The sequence below is a fragment of the Gopherus flavomarginatus genome, chromosome 3 (genome assembly GCF_025201925.1).
Source record: "Gopherus flavomarginatus isolate rGopFla2 chromosome 3, rGopFla2.mat.asm, whole genome shotgun sequence".
Classification (NCBI taxonomy): Eukaryota; Metazoa; Chordata; order Testudines; family Testudinidae; genus Gopherus; species Gopherus flavomarginatus.
In genome coordinates this window covers 222,832,374-222,852,811 of record NC_066619.1, presented here as the reverse complement: position 1 = coordinate 222,852,811, position 20,438 = coordinate 222,832,374, and the positions used below count along the sequence as shown (strand labels likewise).

The following is a 20,438-nucleotide window of genomic DNA, read 5'->3' as shown; positions in this document are numbered from 1 at the left end:
GCTGCACCCATCACTTCTCCCTGGGGTCCTATGTTTTCTGCTGGAATACTGTGTCCAGTTCTAGTGCCCACAATTCAGGAAGGATGTTGATACATTGGAAAGAGTTCAGAGAAGAGCCATGAGAACAATTAAAGGATTAAAAACATGCCTTATAGTGATAGACTCAAGAAGCTCAATCCATTTAGATTTACAAAGAGAAAGTTTAGCCGTGACATGGTTACAGTCTACAAGTGCCCATATGAGGAACAAACATTTAATAATGGGCTCTTCAATCTGCCACAGAAAAGTATAAGACGATCCAGTGGCTGGACGTTGAAGCTAAATAAATTCAGACTGGAAATAAGGCATAAATTCTTAACGGAGAGAGTAATTAAATATTGGAGCAGTTCAGCAAGGGTTGTGGTGGATTCTCCATCACTATTTTTAAATCAAGATTGGATGTTTTTCTAAAAGAGCTGCTCTAGGGATTATTTTGGGGAAATTCTAAGGCCTGTGTTATTTGGGAGGTCAGACTAGATCACCACAATGGCCTCGGAATTTATGAATATATTATTTGAAAAGAAATAATTCATGAAAACAATAAATAAGAGGGATTTTTTAAAATGACAGAATGATAGTTACTAGAGAACGGAGCTGCTTCAGGCCCGTGTCAGCGTGTGGGAGTGCCTGCTGGACCGGAGGATGGAGACCCAGCATGTTTCATAGTAAAGCTGACAACAGAAATACGGAGACTATATACAGTACCAATACAGTAATTGCAGTATATTTACAGGAACACCAGAAGGTTTCTTCTATAGTGTGCAACAAGAAGATAGAGATAACCTAGCTTCAAAAAACACAACAACATACTTATTTTCCTGATTTTGAGCACCCTCACAGAGGTTCAAAGCAAGGAAGTGACACAAAGAGAGGTTTTACCAACCAAAATGTGTAAACCTTATTTACATACCCACTCCCAGTTCAAGTTGTTTAGAAAACTAGCTCATATGTTTTCTGGGACACTGCCCTCAGCCAACACCTACTAAAAAAACTGTGAGAGAAAAATGAAGTGGCTGACTCAGTCTTTGAAAAATTCAATATTAGCACTGGAGAAAATACTGTGAAAGTATTTTCAGGCATTCATGTGAATAAAAATGCAAATATTCTTCTATAATATTCACATCACACTTTATTAGATTTTTGAGAAAATTAGTGACTAGATCTGTTCACAAAAATGTTTACAGAAAGAAAATGTGGTGAATGCTTGTGCAAATATGCATTTGCAAGAGTATTCATAATTGAAATGCTCACGGGGCCATCATGAAAGGTTTTGTGCATTTGGGAGTAGGGTTGCCAACCCTCCCGGTTTTGCTGGGAGTCTCCTGGTTTCACCGGGAGCCTCCCGGAATCATGCTACATCTCCCAGAGGCTACTGAAGCCAAACTGGGAGATTTTAGGTGCTGAAAGTCTGGCAGCACAGCGGGGCTAGGGCAGACTCCGCACCACCCTCGAAAGCAGCTGGCACGTCCCCGAGGCCCTGCAGGGGGCGGGGGGGGAGAGGAGGTGGCTCTGCATGCTGCCCCCACCCCCAGTACCAACTCCGCAGCTCCCCTGCCCCAGCCCTGAGCCCCCTTCAGCACCCAAACTCCCTCCCAGAGCTTACACCCCACACCCCCGCTTGCACCAGAACCCCATGCCCCAGGCTCAGCCCGGAGCCCCCTTCCACACACTGAACCTCTCAGCCCCACCTCCCAGCCCAGAGCCCACACCCCCTCCTGCACTCCAAGCCCCTGCCCCAGCCCAGTGAAAGTGAGCGAGCGTGGGGGGAGAGCGAGCAACTGAGAGAGAGGGGATGGAGTGAGTGGGGCGGGGCCTCAGGGCACAAGCAGGGAAGGGAGCGGGGCAAGGGTGTTTAGGTTTGTGTGATTAGACAGTTGGCAACCCTATTTGGGAATCAGTGGCTAGGAAGACAAAATATTTATGGCACATAGGTGGCCAAACACAGCACAAAACACAAAATAAGAGTTGTGAATATTCAAAGCAAGTCATGGAGAAAATTAACGAGCAAGTTAAAGTCTGAAATATGTCTGCAGAAGCCATTCATATTTATTTACATTCACATTCATAAAAAGGTGCCTATCCAGGATCCCAGCACTTCTCACATAAACCTGTGAAATCCATATGAAACCTAACAATCTAGTTCACATCTAGCAGCCTCACCATACCCAAGGATCAAAAGAAAGACACCTAACCAACCACAATGCTAAAAATAAATGAAATGATTTAGAAAAAACAATTCACCAAAATCACAAGTCTGTGAGTGGTTAATATACTAACACAAAAAAAGAATTACATTTGTTGAATAAGTGAATATCTGGAGATAGCTGAACCAGATCTCAACATTGACTGGAGCTATTTTCTGTGAGGGACAGGAGGACACCACACAGATATTTTGTTCTGTACCATTTCTGACAATGGCTAACAATATCTTGCCTCAAGATCATGCTAATTATGTAGCTCCAAGTAATTTACAGCTTTGGATGTGATCAAGCTATATGGTGCTAAGCGATGGCATATGTGACAATACTGCTAACATGACAGCTTAGCAATACATTTCACTGTGAGATACATTATAATCAGTATAATCATTATACAGTAGTTACCTTAGTTATGCAATGAAGCGAATTGCCTTGGCTTTTTTATATGAAGGTTACAAGTCCAACATGGTATCTACATTCTTGCCCTTTTTGCTTTAATGTCTAAAGAGTTTCCCATAGGAGCAGTGACATCTGGCATCTTGGGAGATGCTCCTTTTTCTTCTCCCTGCCTGCAAATGGAGAATGGTTAATATTTATACTGGGTGAGATTCTGTGCTGAGCTTTGAAGAGGCTGCACACAACTCACAACCCAGGAGGAGGTGGGCGAAGGTGGTTATATTAACTATTTAAGCCCTTCAGCCACCTTTGCACCCTCCCAACCTCAGGCTGCTCTGCAGCTCCCAACACAACTTAGTTACAGCAGCCTTCCCATGCTGCCGTATGGGCCGCAGCAGTTCTTGGAATCTCTGCAATGCAGCACACTGAAGCCTCACTTCTACACACTCTTCTGTCCTTGGTACTACGGCTTATGAAGCATTCTTGGAAGGCAGCCTTAGAGCTGTTCTTCATGGTCTCTGCACTGAAGGAATAGTCCCCCAGGCAGATCTGGGGCTTTTAATGCCCCTTGACACCACTCTGATCCCTTTGCTCAGTGTCAAGGGGCAGAGTAAGGATGGGACCTCCCCCCTGTATTTAAAGGATAATTAGGCATGTGTTTAGCATTAGTGGTCTTAACGGCCATACTTCGATATTTTCTATCAATTTAGTTATTTGACTGAAGATTGCTTTAAAGTGTTGACTGTGTGGATTGGTGATCTGTCAAAAAAAAATAGTAGTATTGACTTCAAGGACAATTTATAAAATGGTAAGAATGGAAACAGCCAAAGGTCCGGAACTATGGCTGCATTATTAAATGCTCCTGTAATAAATAAAGCAAGCATCACATTCACTAAAATGGACTATGGCCTTCAGGCCCTGGGGAGGTAAGAACACCTATGCGTTACATGTAAAGGATGTTGTTCAGGTGTTATATTTAATTCCCCCACAACTCCATCCCACATTTTTTTAACATGTAATCCTTCCTTCAGATGCGGAAATGTCCCTATGTAAAGTCTTAGAGATCCAAATAGGTTTCCAGTCACAAGTTGCATTTATGTAGCAGTCATCTGCAGCAGTGGCAGTGTAAGGGATGGTAATACCAAGAACAAAATATGTGGTGGACTGATTGGTAAAAGCACAACTGTTTCCCTCCCAACACGTCTCTGTAAAGTAAGCAAGAAGGCAGTAAGGTGCCTGAAAAGGCCATGCACAATCTCTCTCGTGATTTGAAAACATTCTATTAAAACTTGCAGCAAACTTGATAGGGAAACACATGTAAGACAGATACTAAAATGAGAGAGACATCACACCCCTCCTATAGACACATCCCATTCTGCCAGACAGTTTTGCTCCTGTCTAGTACGTCAGCCGCTCTTGTTCCATCTCATAGCTGGTGATTAATTACTCTTCAGCAGAGCAACTCATCCAAGACCGGCCTTGGAAACAGAAAAACACTGAGGGAATCTTACACATCGCTGGGAAGTTCTTTGCATTACCTCTGAAACTGAAGGTAATGCAACAAATCAAGTGTAAACGTTAAGGGCAACATGTTTGATTACTGAAAGTTTGTTCAAGTATCTAAGGCCTTGCAGCAGGGGAAAGTAAAAACAATTATGCTGGTTATATTAACTATTTAAACAGCACTGAGTACACTTTTTGCACCACGTAAATAATACAATAGAAGTTATTCTGATGGAAATGAAATTTCTTTTGAAATCAAATACACAAACAAACCTGTTCTATGAGCAACATGATATTCTGTGACACAGTGTTTTGCTATCCACACTTAGTCTGGGCTTTGCTTCAATAGAATATGAACCGGCCCCTCCACTGTTCTATTATAGCAGAACCTCAGAGTTACGAACACCTCAGGAACAGAGATTGTTCATAATACTGAAATGTTCGTCACTCTGAACAAAACATTATGATTGTTCTTTCAAAAGTTTACAACTGAACATTGACTTAATGCAGCTTTGAAACTTTACATTGCAGAAGAAAAATGCTGCTTTTAACCATCTTAGTTTAAAATGAAACAAGCAAAGAAATAGTTTCCTTACCTTGTCAAAAAAATTTTAAGCTTCCCCTTTATTTTTTTAGTAGTTTACATTTCACACAGTACTGTTCTGTATTTGAGAGAGAGAAAGAGAGACAGAGAGAGAGTGTGTGTGTGTGTCTCTCTCTCTCTCTACTGCTGCCCAATTGCACACTTCCAGTTCCAGATCAGGTGAGTGGTTGACCAGTCAGTTTCCAGCTCTGGCGTTCATAACTCTCGATGTTCTACTGCAGTTTCTTAAGTTGACAGAACCTGTAATTCATTGAATTGCTGCCATCTGTATGTTGTTTTCTTACTTCACACTATTTGTTACAGCTCTGAATAAAAACCAGACTTGCTGTAATTCTAATTTAGAAGACTAAGTTATCCAGATAACGCCATATATGAATGCAATCACCAAGCATCCCTCAGTAAGCTAAATAAAATGTACTGTAGTAATAAAACAATGAGAAGCATTCTTTCAGGCCTATGCAAAGTCTGGTAATAGCTACAATGTATGGAAAAATGTAATATCATTTAGTAACAGTTATGGATGTATGGATAAGCTCAGTATTATTTCACTTCTAGAGGTAAAAAATAGGATTTGGGAGCTGTTTTTCCAAAAAGCAAAATTTCCTTCTGCTTCCCTTATTCTTGATAATCAAGATATTTATTTTCTTTGTATATTTTATTAATTGGACACAGAACAGCATACAAATAGGACTAATAGTATTAAAGAATAAAACAACATCATAATAACTGCCATTCTTAAAATACTGAATGGTTCAGAGGGCTGCTAATGAGATATATTTCTAGATGACCTAGTCAAATCTGGCCAAAAGTCAGTAGCGACAGAAAGATGGGTGGGCTCTATGAAGTAAGCTGACAGTTAACACCAATAAGAGGCTCTGCTGAGCCCTTACTCAAGGCAATACATAATTTACACAATATAGCCCTTAATATGTATCAAGATTAATGCAAAAATAAAATTAAATGGAGCATGTGTGTGTACACAACATAAAAACTTTACAAGTCACAACATGTCCCCAAACTAGAGGGCTGGTTTGTGTTCCCATTTTGACTCTCCAATATTTGTTAGTAAGCCTGTGGGAACATAAGCACATGATAGTTTGTGCAAGCTAACTGAGATTAGTGAAGACAGAGCTTGGCATCCAAGTCTGCGAAATTCTGATTGTAAATATATAGACGTTTTCAATCTAGATCGCCAGCCTAAACTTAGAGACATTTTGTACAACAAATCAAGTACCGATTTAGGTCATGAGTCTGCGAACACTTACATACTTGCTTAACTTTACTTATGTGAAGAGTACTATTAACTTCAATGAGTTACTCACAGGAGTAAAATGAAGCATGCGCACAAGCGTGTGCTGGATCTGGGCCTAAGTGTTGTCAGCTTAGTTTATTTTTTTAAGAATATATTTAAAATTAAAATATAACAATAAGAAACCAGTCTGGCCATTTGTTGTCTTTTCCAATGGATTTTTTAGAAGGGGTTAGGAGGTACCAGATGAGTTTCTCAAAGTGGAAGATGTGAAGGACTAGCTAGGAGGGGCATGGATGTGTATGGAAAATGTGGAAGATGCATCATTTAAGATGGGTTGGCCTTTAATACCACATGGCAGCATATAATTTTCATGAAGGGAGCCGAACTTTCAAAAAAATGGAAAATGCAGCAGCAGACCTGGACTTTTACATACTTAACAGAACCCCTTTAACCAGCTGTTTCTGAAAATCAGGAAGATCTGGGTTATAAGGGACTATATGCTTATTCTCTGTCCTAAATCTGTGGCCAGTTGACCCCTTTTGCACATTTAGACCAAGAACAAGTGATCTGATTTTAAAAAGTGTTGAATATCCAGCTGTTCCCATTGTATTTAGAAGCCTAAATATGGATTTAGAAGCCTGACTTTAGTGTCCTATTTTTGGAAATCTTGGTTTGAATAGTTTTTTTGCTACAGTAGATAGTGATTTTCTATTCACTGTATGCCTATATATTTTAATTCAAATATTAAAAAAGTCTGACCACTCTCCCTAAAAAAAGTGAGGATACTCAGAATTAAAGCAAAAAACTATGAGCTCTGTTTCTCAAAGTTGGACCTACATTTTGCAGTGTAAGTGGCACACAATATAAATAAAAAAATCCAGATAAACAAACAAACCATCCAACAAACTTGTATCTTGACATGGAAGATCAGTTACCAGAAGAAGTTTCAGCCTTAACCGTGAACTTCCTTTTTTCCAGTTGACAATCTGAACCACAACTTCATTTATTTTTTTTTTTTAAACTCTCTCAGCTCCATGATTGCCCACTGGAAAAAGTTCCCAGGATTTCTGCCTTCAACTGCCCTGCCCATTGTACCCTCTAATTCCAATATCGAGCAGAAGTTAGGAGCTCCGCCTGCACAATTGTGGAGGGGAGGGAAGGTGCAGTGTGACACTCTGACTATTCAGATACAGTCCATACAATGAAAAAGTTTAAGAATCTCTGCCCTGCTAAGCCATACAGAGGTTGCACCAAACATGACCTTCTTTATAGCTACATGGGATCTACAGAAAAAAAACAACCCATACTTTACTATTGTGTCTCTTGCTCTTCACACAATAAAAACAATACCAAGAACCTACATGGGCACAGCTGGGTCCAAATAACTAACATTAATGATAGACACGCATGCCAGGCCTCACTACATACATGCTGCTACTCTCGTTTCAGGCGGGTTCTACAACATAGAACACAGTGAGCATGAGAGGACTCAAATTAACGGCCCTACTCCCATATGCTACATTTACGAAATCCTGATGAGGCAGTAGCCCAGTCCCAAGCACCTTGCCATGGCAGAGCAGAAGACATCACTGAAGATCTGGGCTTAGTGATATATGAGGCGCATACCCTCCCTATGCCAGCGTCCAGTCACTCTCCGCAGAGCAACAGAACTGTACCAGAACTGCTGCTGTCGGGGTGCTTTGCGGCTCCGGAGAAGGGGAAAGAATTTGCTCTCATAAATAATATATAATGTGACTGTATGATGTAAATCTCCCTTTTTTCCACTCCCCCCACACCCCCGCAAATTCAGTGTGTGGATGTACAGATGTTGGAGATGAAAATATATATAAACTACAAACTTCAACACTTTGGAAACTAAATCCAACAGGCTTTGGCCTTTTTCAGTTCTTTTGACTATCTATTTCTGTGTGTTGTCTTTTCCAAAGTAAAAGTAATCAGAACAAAAAAAAAAAACCTGTAATTCTAGGAGCTGACTCTTCAGAACCTCTTGCACAGAAAAGCCATGTGCTTATGATATTTCACTCCAACTCTAACTTCCTAAAATGCAAAGCAATTTAAATGTGTAAGTCTCTTAGCTTTTGCTGAAGATATGCGCATGCGATAAGACAGGTATAATTGTTCACAGCACTATCTTAGTGAAATCATTTAATGTAAACATTTGCTAACACTGCACTTTAAACACTCCATATCAGAGTTGTTGGAACTTTCAGTAGAAATTACACAGACATTTGCTTCCTTTGTGGTACATTCCTTGAATATTTACACATTCAGGATTATCACTGGTCCTGAATTAAACAAGTTATCCTAACACCCAAAGTATTGACTAGGCAGTTGCACTTCGCCATGGAGATCACTTCTAAGGGGTTGTTATGGGTTACACAAGTTATCCTCTTTTACCACTGAAGAAGTGGGGAAAAAATCTTAAAGAAATGTTCTCACACAGTTTTTCTGTTGGGATTAATACAACAAACTTTTTATTTGTAATTCTGAGGCTTTGTTTACTATGGTACAGTAGTTTTACCATACCCTAATTGTTTAATAAGTAAGTTAAGTCTTCTAGAAACCTACTTGTGACTTTTTCTTAACTTTAATAGCTTCATGGGAATAATTATTAGGGAAAAAATCCTGCTTGGAACAAAGTCCCACTAAACACTGGATTTAGCCGTTGATTGCCTCCAAAACTATACAGTTACTCTCATTTTACTCATATATTAATTTCTGGTTCAACCTGCCACCACAAAAAAATCCTTATTGAAATGAAGAGGGAGTTTTGTGTACAAAATCAATGGGAGGATATGGCTCATTCATAAGAGGGAAGAGTTATTACTTTATGGTACCATCTACTTATTTAAGGCCAGATTCTGATTAAGTAGTACCCTACCCTGAGAGCAGTACCATTCATTTTAGTCTGGGACTGCTCAATGTGAGAAATGATATCAGAATCTGGCCCTTAAAATTAAAATAAAAATGAGGAATGATCCTACACATATCCAGCATTAAAAGTCTGCTGATTTCAATGTTTGCAGTTGATCTTTGATCTTTCATGGTTTTTTGACCATGATCAAGTGAACTGTGAATTTGCTCTCTGGTACTTCGTCTGGGGGGGGGGGGGGAGCGCGGAAATATCCTGCATTTGCAACGGTACGGGCTCAGTTGGCCTGATTCTCCTATCACACTGGTGTAAACTGGGAGTTACTTCATTGTAATCAATGGCATTAAATTGGTATGCGAGTACAAGTCCTCTAATCTTAGTGCCATGATAGAAAAGCCAATATATGGAAAGAAAACATGAAAAATATTCACCCATGTATTGCCACTTCTAAGGTCAGCTGCTGAATTTATGACTCACTTCACTATCTAAGATTACAGAAACTTTAAAGAAAAAAAATCAGTAAAATACAAATAAGTAAGTTTATGGGTATCTGATATACTCTTAATATGAACCAGAGCAGCAAACATATTAAAAAACTTCTAATATGTATCAGAATGATGCAGGCCATTGAATCAGAATACACCTACGTTGAAGTCATTCTGTGTATTTAATTAAGTACATACTATGAAGACAGAGTTTTAAAAGTATGCAGACCAGAAACAGGAACATGGAGAAGTCAGCCTCCTGTGATTAATCTACATTTTATCATGGTGGTTAACAGAATTTCTACAGGTCAAAGAAACAGCAGCTGGTTTTCAGATTCTTGTGTTTGAATTCTTGTGTTTTCCAGTTACACTTATTTTTATATAAATGGCCTTAATTTGCTGTAATTTTTTTGTACTTTGTTTTGTACTCTGCATGTCATACTACTTTCACTATTTTTCTGAACATTCATGTTTTTCTTTTGCTAAGAAAATATTGCTACAACACTGACTGTAATTACTGACATCAACAAAGTCTAAATTAAACACCTGTGCATGTGCACAATCCATACATCAACAGCACATGTTCATGTCAGTTTCTTTTCCACAGACAGTATTTGATACACAGATGCTCAGATACTATGGTGATGAACATGATATAAAAAAAAACTAATCAACATAAAGGTGCAAGTTAAAGAGAGGAAGCCTGCACTTTTAACTTTAAAAAAGGATAAAATTCTAATTATATGAGTCATATATTGCATCTTTACCTCTGTTATGCACTTGCATTCAGTAACACTATTTACTTCAATCAGTGTTGTATATTTTGTATTTTTGCATCATCATTTATAGTCATACAGGAAAAGCCTGTTGTCATTTGACATATGGTTGTGCAACACTAGCAAAATTCAGTCTCCTCAGTTGCCATCAAACCAAAAATGATAAGTTCAGTTCATGTATCCCATGCAGAGTTTGAGTTTCTAGGTTCATGCTTACCAAGGAACAGTGCTGGAAAATTCTGGCCTATGGCAACTGAGGTGAATAATTACATCTCTCTAGGGACCCAATCCTATTAAGTACTCAGCACCTTCAGCATGATGAAAATAGTTCCTTTGGGGGAAAATGGGGAACAAGGCCCTCCAATCCTGCAGTCTTTTCACAGGAAATTTCCTAAGATATCAAAGGAAGTTTTGCATGAGGACGGATGAAGAAGTGGAGGAGGTGGAACTTGGCGGCATCCGGACACCAAACCCAATGCCCAGTATGAATCAGGAGTTAAGTATAATGTTAACTAGGAAACAAATTTATTCCAAGCCTTCCCTCTAAGATGAGACCTGGGATACAGAAGGGGTTGTTTTTTTTGTTTTTGTTTGTTTGGTTTTTTTAGGGAGAAAGGTGAGGGGAAGAAAATTGGATGGAGAAGGGGATATGTGGGAAATGAAATTGGTGATTGAAATAATAGAAGTTAAAATAAAACATTCCTTTGGGAATATCACAACCTGCTGTGCAAACAGAGAACGTGTGATGATCACCATGCTATTAATATGCATGATCAGAAGATTCTGGAATGTTATATGAAGAATTTGGGGAGAGGGCTGATAGCAGGCTATGAGTTTAAAGTGTGTAAAGCCTCTGATCTTCTTCAGCTCTGCATATTTTCCACATCTGTGATAAATGATCTTCAAAAGAGGTGTCGGGTGGCACCCAAAACAAGCAGATTCAACAAAAAGTAACACAGAGTTGCCACTCTGATTTTCACAGGATTGTGACATATCGTGTAAGGCTAGCCCTTGCACTCCCTCCTCATGCACACAAGTGCCACAATTTATTTCTGGTAAGAAAAGGCCCTTCTTTAAAGCTATCATCATCATCATCATCATCACCACCATCATGACAGAATTCTCTATCTTGGGATCTTGTGCTTCCACAAAGAACTCTCCTAGCTCTCAAAAGTATGGCCCTCCAAAGGACTAGTAGATAAATCCCTCCCCCTTTCCATCCATTTAAACTGCCACCAATTCAGTCCTACTTCGAACCAAAACATATAATGTCACATAATGATAAACTGTCACAACATTAACTTTCGGGGGAATAAAAACCATTTTTTATTTTAAATTAAATATATTTAATAATACATTAAATAAACCTATTTAAAATTAAATACGAAATGATGATGACCTATGTTAAGGCCAAAACTTACTATATTCTATGAAAATCATTTAAATTAAAAATTGATATATTAAAGCAGTACACGTTTGCTGTCAAGTTTTAAAGAAAGTCAGTCCCCTGAACTGAAGGAATTTACTGGCTAAGCACCTGGACCCAGAGTTTATTGGAAGTGCTCAACCAGCTTTGGACAGAAGCGGACTCTTCTGTAGACGGAGAGAGAATATTTTCTTAATTTCAATTTATTCAACTAGTTCAGTTTAATGGATAGTTTATTCAAAGTTGAGAAACCACCTTTGAAAAGGCAGGCAGTTTGTTTTCCTCTTTCAATCTATTAATAAAAATGGCGTGAGAGGATGAGATTCACTAGTTTTCAAATCTTGAAGGACAGTGACCAGAAACAATTAGTTGAATTTACTGACTTTAGATAATACTTCCTTTGTTTAATAAATCAGTTTCTTTTAAACAAAAAAAACAATGTTTTGATGAACTAAACTTTTTTTAATGTATCCAGTATATTTAAGATATTTCTATTTAAGTAATAAAAACCATATTAAGTGGATAATTTATGATTTATAATGGATTTCTAATTTCCATCCAAATGCAGCTGGACACAACTGAATAAAAAAATTAATCATCATTCACCTTTCTTTTAACAGAAGTGCAAAAATTAAGAATCTGAATAAATTTAAGCTATATAAATGCTTAAATGGATGTATACATATATAATGCATCACTCTTGGTTAGCAAAAAGTACCACCAAATTATACCAGCAAATGAGAACCAACCTTTCTTCAGAAAAATAACTAAATATTACAAGTGCAAAACAAGATTAAAATCAATGATTTAAAAAATAAGATTTTCTGCTTGCCTGACTTAAATTTGGATCACCTGTGAATCTCGATCCTCATGACAAAATAGCAACCCTAATGTTACCACCCCTTACATTAATATTAATATAATACACGTGTTTAATGCTTCTGATCTGAAATGGGCAGACTTGAAGCCAGTATGCTGAGCACAAATTAAAACTGAATTTAAGTGGAACGTGTTCTTGAGGTTCCTCAGGTATGTTGCCAATAGTGAGCTGTCTGACGATATTCAGCTGTATACAACATTGGTTTAACACCAAGCCAAATGTAAAAACCAGCAGCCAAGGTCACAAGGAATTTGTGGCATTCCTTGAAAGGCATTGCCCCTACCCCCCCATGAACCAATGAATGAATTAGGATGAAGCATAAAAGTAAGTGCTTTTTTTCTTGACTTCTTAACTAATTAATCTTCATTTAAATATTAAATCTTACTTTAAAAATTATCACAATATAACTGAATACAAGTTACTAAATTGAAGCATTTTTCATTTTACTCTAGTGCATTTCTTGAACATAAAAATGAAAACTTTAGGTAAAATGGTATAATTCTTAATGATTGGATATATTGTATTATTGGGCTATATGTTACTCTGACTGTAATAATCAATATTAGAATAAAATTGCTATCCTATCAGTATATTAGATTGAAGCATTATTTTACTTCCCAAACTTTGTAAAGCATTTAGAAATCCTCAGATGAAAGGAGCTGTAGTCCTGATGCAGATATGCCAAGTTGTCTTGGCTAAATCACTTTGGCTGAAATCTACAGGTGAGTTAGGGAGGCAATATTTCCTGGGCCCAGGACGCAAGGCTACAACGCTGCTCCCACAGCATCAGTAATTCTGCCTAGGACTCTTCCCTGACCCACTCACATTACAACCCTCCATGCCAACCTTGTGCTGGCCCTCGCCACTAAGGGGGAATGTCCTTGCCTCCGTTTCTTTATCTGTCTGCTGAATGACCCTCCTCCAAAAGCAAGCCTTCTGGATTTGAGTGGAAAGCTACTCACGTGTTCTATTCCAAGCTGCATTAACACCCCCCAGTAGCTTTTATTACCAACAGGAAGGACACAAGGTGCATGTATAAAAGAGAAGGCTAATGTGTACGGGTGGGGCAACAGCAGGGATGGATGCAGTATGCTTCCTAGGCCTTGTCTACTTTGCCACTTTACAGCGCTGCAACTTTCACAACTTTACAACTTTCTCGCTTGGGGTGTGAAAAGAACACAGCCCTGAGCGCTGCAAGTTTCAGCACAGTAAAGTGCCAGCTGGTAGCTCTCAGCGCTGGTAGCTACTCCCCTTGTGGGGGGGTGGGTTTTTTTTTTTTTACAGTTCCGGAGCTGTAACTACACAGCCATGTTAAAGCGCTGCTGGGGCAGCACTGTAATGTTGGTAGTGAAGACATATCCTTAGTTACAAGCCAGCCATAATTTTACTTGCTTGCTTTTCTTATCAAAGGGGAAGAAATTAGTCCTAAGGGGCCCCTCACACATTATTATTGAAAATGAAACCAAACATCCAGATTTTGCAACGTATGGGATTTAATAAATTTTCTTAAAATGTATTTTTAAAATGATAAATAGGCCAATATGGCAGATTATAGATCTGATGAACAGCTACTGCATATGGTTTTAAAATGAGCATTATTTACATAGCTGTTTCAGTCTCTCGTGTAAACAGATATTTAAGGATATGTTTAAAAAATAAATTTCCAAAAGATGCTTGAATTTTATATTAGGAGTTATCGGATCACATTTATTAGACTAATTTAATTCCTTAGATTGAAGCTAGGTCTGAATTAAACAAAAGGGAAAAATTCTCAAGAAAATGTGTTGCTAGACATTTGGTAGAGCCGGTTGGAAAACAGAGAAAAACTATTCATGAAAACATTTGCTTTTGTTTTTTGTCAAAATTTTCTTACCAGACTTACTTTTTATGATGAGCTCCTCTACGGGAACCAACTCCAGTCCTGCAATTTGATCCAAGAGAGAGACCCCTACATTTGTGGAGACCTACACTGGCTCTATGGGACCCCACATCAGCACGAGGGTCCCTCTGCAACGATCAGGGCCCAAGTCTTAGGCCCTTCTTAGAATTTGTCACCATTTCCATTGTAATAAATATAATACATAAAATATGTATTTATAATGGAAATAAATATATATTACAGGCAGGCCCGGTAGCCCTGCCCATTATTAAGGCTATCTGACACTTGCCATTATAAGACCCTGTTAAATTTTTTTGGTGATTTTCTCTTTGAAAAGTTCTAACTTCTTACTCATGCAGGGACTTAAAACTTGGCAGGAGACGACGACCTTTGTTCAGGGAAGGGACTTTTGCACTCCCAACTCCAAGGCTCAAGTTGATCTGCAGTGTTCCAAGGCCGGTAGTGTCATACAGGCCACTGCACTGGAGCTACTGAGCACAGACCCTCTTGCTGATCCATCCTCCGTCAGTACAGAAGGTAGGTTGATGCCAAATCCATGGGAAGGGGCTGTTCTCCTTAAGCCCCAGCATATTAAGGTTACGATGAGGCAGGGAACCTGATTCTATCTCCTACTTAGTTCTTGGGTTGAATCTGTGTTAATGAATCAAAATTGAGACCAGAACCTTGGGCTGAGCTGTAATTTAGGACTTGTACCTTTAAACTGGTGTATTTACCCACAAACTTCTAAAGGGTAGAGCAGAAGCAGTGGATTTGAAGCTGGCATTGCATGTATTTCAGACGATGTTTAGGCCACTAAACTCTTCTCTGCAGCTTTAATTTTCTCCCTATACCTATGCAGCTCTCACTCCTAAAAACGTTGATCATATGGACATCTTTGAAAAATACTTCAGTTTCACCCCAGACCAAATTATTATTTATACATGGGCTTATTGATGGTAGAGCAAGGTCATCACAATATCTAAGAACACAAATTCTCAGTTGGTAATCAGGGGAACAGAATTTAGTATCTATAGGCTTTGAAGGATTAGACATTTATCTGTAAATGTTGATAAACACTGATTTCATTGTATACACACAAACCAACAAAAATATTTCCATTGATGAGAATCAAAAATTACAGATAGGCAAAATAAGTTCTCAAGCAGCATTTTTTCTTATTTGATTTAAGGATATTTACTTTGTCAACATCACATCTCAAAATACACAATTTGTGTATTTAACAGTTATAAAGCTAACTTTTTGAATCTCAACATCTAGTGCCATTAGATAATTGTCTGACCCCCCCCCAAAATTCCTGCAACTGTGAAACTTTAAATAAATGCTTAAAAATGTCAAAAATTATAAAAAATAAAAATCAAATTCTATCAAGCTGCACTATAATAATGAGATTGATATTTCACTCTAAAATGCTGCATTTTTGGGGGGCAGGCAAAATGTGCATCACAACAAAGTTTTGTACATCACTTGTATAAGACAAAGTGAAGCAATCCAATTTATAGTATCTGGAATGTTCTCTATGTGGTCAGAAGTTCATTTTTCTGAAACTAGGTCACAGGCCATCAGCAGGAAGATGGGGGTGGGGAAGGAATGAAAACAACATAAGTGGGCATGCAAATTAGTTTAGATAATAGTTGTGATGAACTCAGATCTTTCGTACAGATCTTTGCCTTTTCCAGGGCAGCATTAAATCAATACTTTAAAATTGTCTATTAAAGTCTTTACTGCCCCAAATTTTAGAGACCAAACTTTTCACAAAGGTCAATTTATCTTTAACTGATCCTGCTGGGGAAGGAAATGAAAACAGAAAAAACAAAATGAAAATGTTTAGAGATTACCAAAAGTTTCTCCTTAGTGGCTCTTGCAATGGGTGGGATTTACCCAGTACCTCAAAGCGTAGTAGGTGCTCCACAACCAAGCTAGGAGGACTACATCTCTGCCCTGAGGAACATACTCTCTTCTTAATATACCCCCCAGGAAGGTCTCAAACTATTTCACCCTGAGCATCTCAATCAAATCAGTAACTGCCCTTGTGAGGCTTGAACATAGTAAGTGATGGGAGGAAGGTCAGCTTCAAAATAACTTTGCTATATTGATACAGTCACACCAGTGCCCTCTTGACATAATATTCAACGTAATTAACAGTTGATTAGAGCTAATTAGGAATAAATAGGGTGACCAGATGTCCTGTTTTAAAAGGGAGTCTTGTTTTTTTGGAACTTTTTCTTATATAGGCGCCTGTTACTCACCACCCCATGCCATTTTTTCACAGTTGTTATCTGGTCATCCTAGGAATAAAGCACTTTTATTCCAGAAGAAGAGTGTCCACATGGCACAAATCAGGAATAGTTAATCTGCTATAAATGCGCGCTATTTTATTCCAGATTAATTTTCACGTATAGCCAAGCCCTAAAAAACACCAGATAAAAACAGAATTTTCCTGTCTTTGCTCTCCAAACTTTATTTCTGTTCTAAAGAATCCTGCATCTTTCTATTGCATTGGGGGGGGGGGCGTAAAATAAATATGAACAATTTTCACAAAGAGGGCCTGACCCTGATTTATTTTGGTTCAAAGGGCCTGATTTTACTGGGAAATGCAGGTGCTAAGTATCCCCCAGAATCTGGCCCTTTGACTGCTATAAAGAAAAAAGAACTCCATATAAATACAACGTTATAGTTGGTTTTCTATTCAAATACATTCTCTCTTATTTTCAACTTTCAAATCCTATATCATCCAGCTATTAAACTATCAAGATCTATTTGTTTGGTACTCCTGGAAAATCATAACTGCAGATTAAATTTAAAATAAGTTACGTATTTGCAACTATTCCAGGAGTTAATGTTTCCTGCTGAATTAACAGGAGCCCCTCCTCACTCTTTTCAAATTACCGGAATCACATCATCTACAATTTGATGAAAAATAGAGTTATTTTTGGTTTGTGAAGAGTTGGTTGACATGGTAAAAGTGATAACAATCCTTAATAACAGTCATTCCACATCATTTACTGCTGGTATTATGAACAAGTAGGATTGTTTTTCAGCTAGCATGAAGGAGGGATGGAAATTTCTAATGTGCGCCACAGAATCCAGAAGTTGGTTTGAAGGATTCTATTTGCAGAACCTCAATTTTTCTCTGCACACTAAGGAACATATTCTGGCTGCTCATCATTATTTATATTACAATATCACCAGCTGAGATCAAGACTGCTTTGTGGGAGGCACTGCATAAGCACATGATAAGAGCTCTTGCACCAAAGAACATACTGTATATACTCATTCATAACCCGAATATTTTTGGTAAAAAAGGTGACGCATCAAAGAGCAAGGGTTGGCTTATAAAGGGTCTACACCAAAATTTGATGATTTTAAACTTTATGGAATCGTTGAATTGAATAATACGGGGATAAACAACCTATGGCACGCATGCCAAAGGTAGCAGGCGAGCTGATTTTTAGTGGCACTGAGGCCATGGCTATACTGGAGAGTTGCAGCGCTGGTGATGGGGTTACAGTGCTGCAACTCACTCTGTGTCCACACTTGCAAAGCACGGCCAGCGCTGCAACTCCCTGGTTGCAGCGCTGGCTGTACACCTGGTCTGCCTGGGGTGTAGCGATTCCAGCGCTGGTGATGCAGCGCTGGTCATCAAGTGTGGACACCAAAAGCGCTTTTATTAGCCTCCAGGGTATTAGGAGGTATCCCAGCATACCTTTTCAGCCACTTTGCTCATCGTTTCACACTCCACTGCCCTGGGCTCAAGTGACCCGCCCATTAAATGCCCCCGGAATTTTAAAAATCCCCTTTCTGTTTGCTCAGCCAGGTGTGGAGTGCAATCAATCAGTGACCATGCCTCCACGCCCCAAACGTGCCCCAGCATGGAACAGTTCCGAGCTGCAGGACCTCATCAGTGTTTGGGGTGAGGAAGTTGTGCAATCACAGCTGCGCTCCAGCCGTAGAAATTATGATACCTATGGGCAGATATCAAAGTCCTTGCTACTAAGGGGCCATGAACGGGACGCGTTGCAGTGCAGGGTAAAAGTAAAGGAGCTGCGGAGTGCCTATTGCAAAGCCCATTAGGGAAATCGCCGCTCAGGAGCTGCCCCCACGACCTGCCGTTTTTACAAGGAGCTGGATGCCATACTTGGGTGTGACCCCACTGCCAATCCGAGGAGCACGATGGAGAGTTCAGAGCAGAGAGAAGTGGGGGAGGGTGTAGAGGAAGCCGACAGTGAGGCTACTGGGGTGGGGGGAGACACCCTGGAGGCATGCAGCCAGGAGCTCTTCTCAAGCCAGGAGGAGGCTAGCCAGTCGCAGCAGCTGGAACTTGTTGGTGAAGAAGAAGCAGAGGAGCGTGTTCCCGGTAAGCAGATTTTATTTTTAGGATGGAACTGTTTTTGTGAGAGGAGGGTGGGGGTTATGGCTGCCTGCCTGCATGCCTAAATGTGGAATAGCCCATTGATTTGGTCTATCACGTCTCTGTAATCGGCCTCGGTAATCTCTTCAAAAGTTGCAGCCAGAGCGTGGGCAACGTGCTTGCGCAAGTTTATAGGGAGAGCCACTGTGGCCCTTGTCCCGGTCAGGCTAACTCGTCCACGACACTGTGCCGCGAGGGGTGGGGGACCATTGCTGCACACAGGCAAGATGCATAGGGACCAGGGCGGAATCCACATTGCTGTAGAAGCAGCAAAGAATCCTGTGGCACCTTATAGACTAACAGACGTTTTGGAGCATGAGCTTTCGTGGGTGAATACCCAGTTCCTCAGATGCATGCATGTGGGTATTCACCCACGAAAGCTCATGCTCCAAAACGTCTGTTAGTCTATAAGGTGCCACAGGATTCTCTGCTGCTTTTATAGATCCAGACTAACATGGCTACCCCTCTGATACATTGCTGTAGAAGACCCTCCCTCTCTTCCCAGGTAACACGCAGCAGTGATATATCTGGCAGTAGAAAATCCTGTTGAAAATGTAGTGATGATTGTTCAGTGCAGGTCCCCAACTGTCTGCCCTCTGCTTTCCCCACTGCAGGTCCCCAACTGTCTTCCCTCTGCTTTCCCCAATGCACAGAAACCCCAGCACTCAGGCAGTTCCCCTTCCCAGGTGAAGTCGTGGCAGAAACACCCCACTTCTCACCATGCCTATGCCTTCGCTGCCGTGGCCTCTCTGTGCTATGTTAGGTATGTGGGAATGATGCTACAAAACGTCTACAAACTCCTTCACTGTGATAATAAACAATGTAGCCTCTGTATTAAATGTTTCTATTTATGTTTTTTTAAGTGTCCTTGAATAATCCAGCCCTATCACCGCCTACATGAAGATTACAGAACTTGAGGAAAAATCCTAGAAAATCAAAAGAAGATTTGATCAAAGCAGTTATGAATCAGTACGCCAGAGACAGTAAGAGGCTGCAGGACTGGAGAGAGAAAATGCATGAGTGGAGACAAACACAGAGCAGGAGAAAGGAATTTGCTACCAAGAAAAGCACAAAGCAGCTGATAAGCCTCCTGGCTCGCCAAACTGACTGTATGCAGTCTCTCGTAGCCATGCAGGCAGATCAGTACCGTGGTAACCCTCACCCCTCCCAAAGCTCTCTCCCTTGTTCCTCAGTGTTTGCACAAAACACCTTTCTCCAGCAGCCTGGTTCTTACCACCACCAGCTGCCTCCAACACCTGTACGTTCACCTACCAGCCCTGATAACTACAACCCTTACCCTATGCACTCAACCCCCATCACGATGCAGCATATTAATCCTGAAGTGCAGCAGGCACTGAACAGCAATCCAAGCAGGACATATTCAAACCTCTGAATGTACAGTCCACCACCCTACCCCCCTGCCCTTTTATGTACTGTATTTGAATAAATGATTTCCTGGCTTTTAAAACATTTTTTATTATTGCAGAAAGTGATAAATACTGTACCCCAAGGGAAAAATGGGCACAGCAAAGGCACCAAACATTACTGTTGGCTTTCAGCCTCAAATTGCTCCCTTAAGGCATCCCTAATCCTTGAAGCCCTTTGCTGGGCCTCTCTAGTAGCCCTGATCTCTGGCTGTGCAAATTCAGTCTCTAGGCGTCAAACCTCAGAGGTCCAT

The 20,438-nt window shown here is 39.9% G+C and overlaps 1 protein-coding gene across 2 annotated transcripts in view; it reads right to left on the bottom strand.

Annotated features, from left to right (window-relative positions):
• Window positions 1-20,438, bottom strand: part of STOX2 (storkhead box 2) — a 106,905-nt gene that overhangs the window by 75,370 nt on the left and 11,097 nt on the right. Inside the window, exon 2 of one of the 2 annotated variants that reach the window (XM_050945319.1) lies at window positions 2,643-2,806. The exons of the other annotated variant lie outside the window; for it this stretch is intronic. The gene's annotated coding sequence lies outside the window, so the exon portion shown is untranslated. The remainder of the gene's footprint in view (window positions 1-2,642; window positions 2,807-20,438) is intronic. 2 annotated transcript variants of the gene reach the window in all.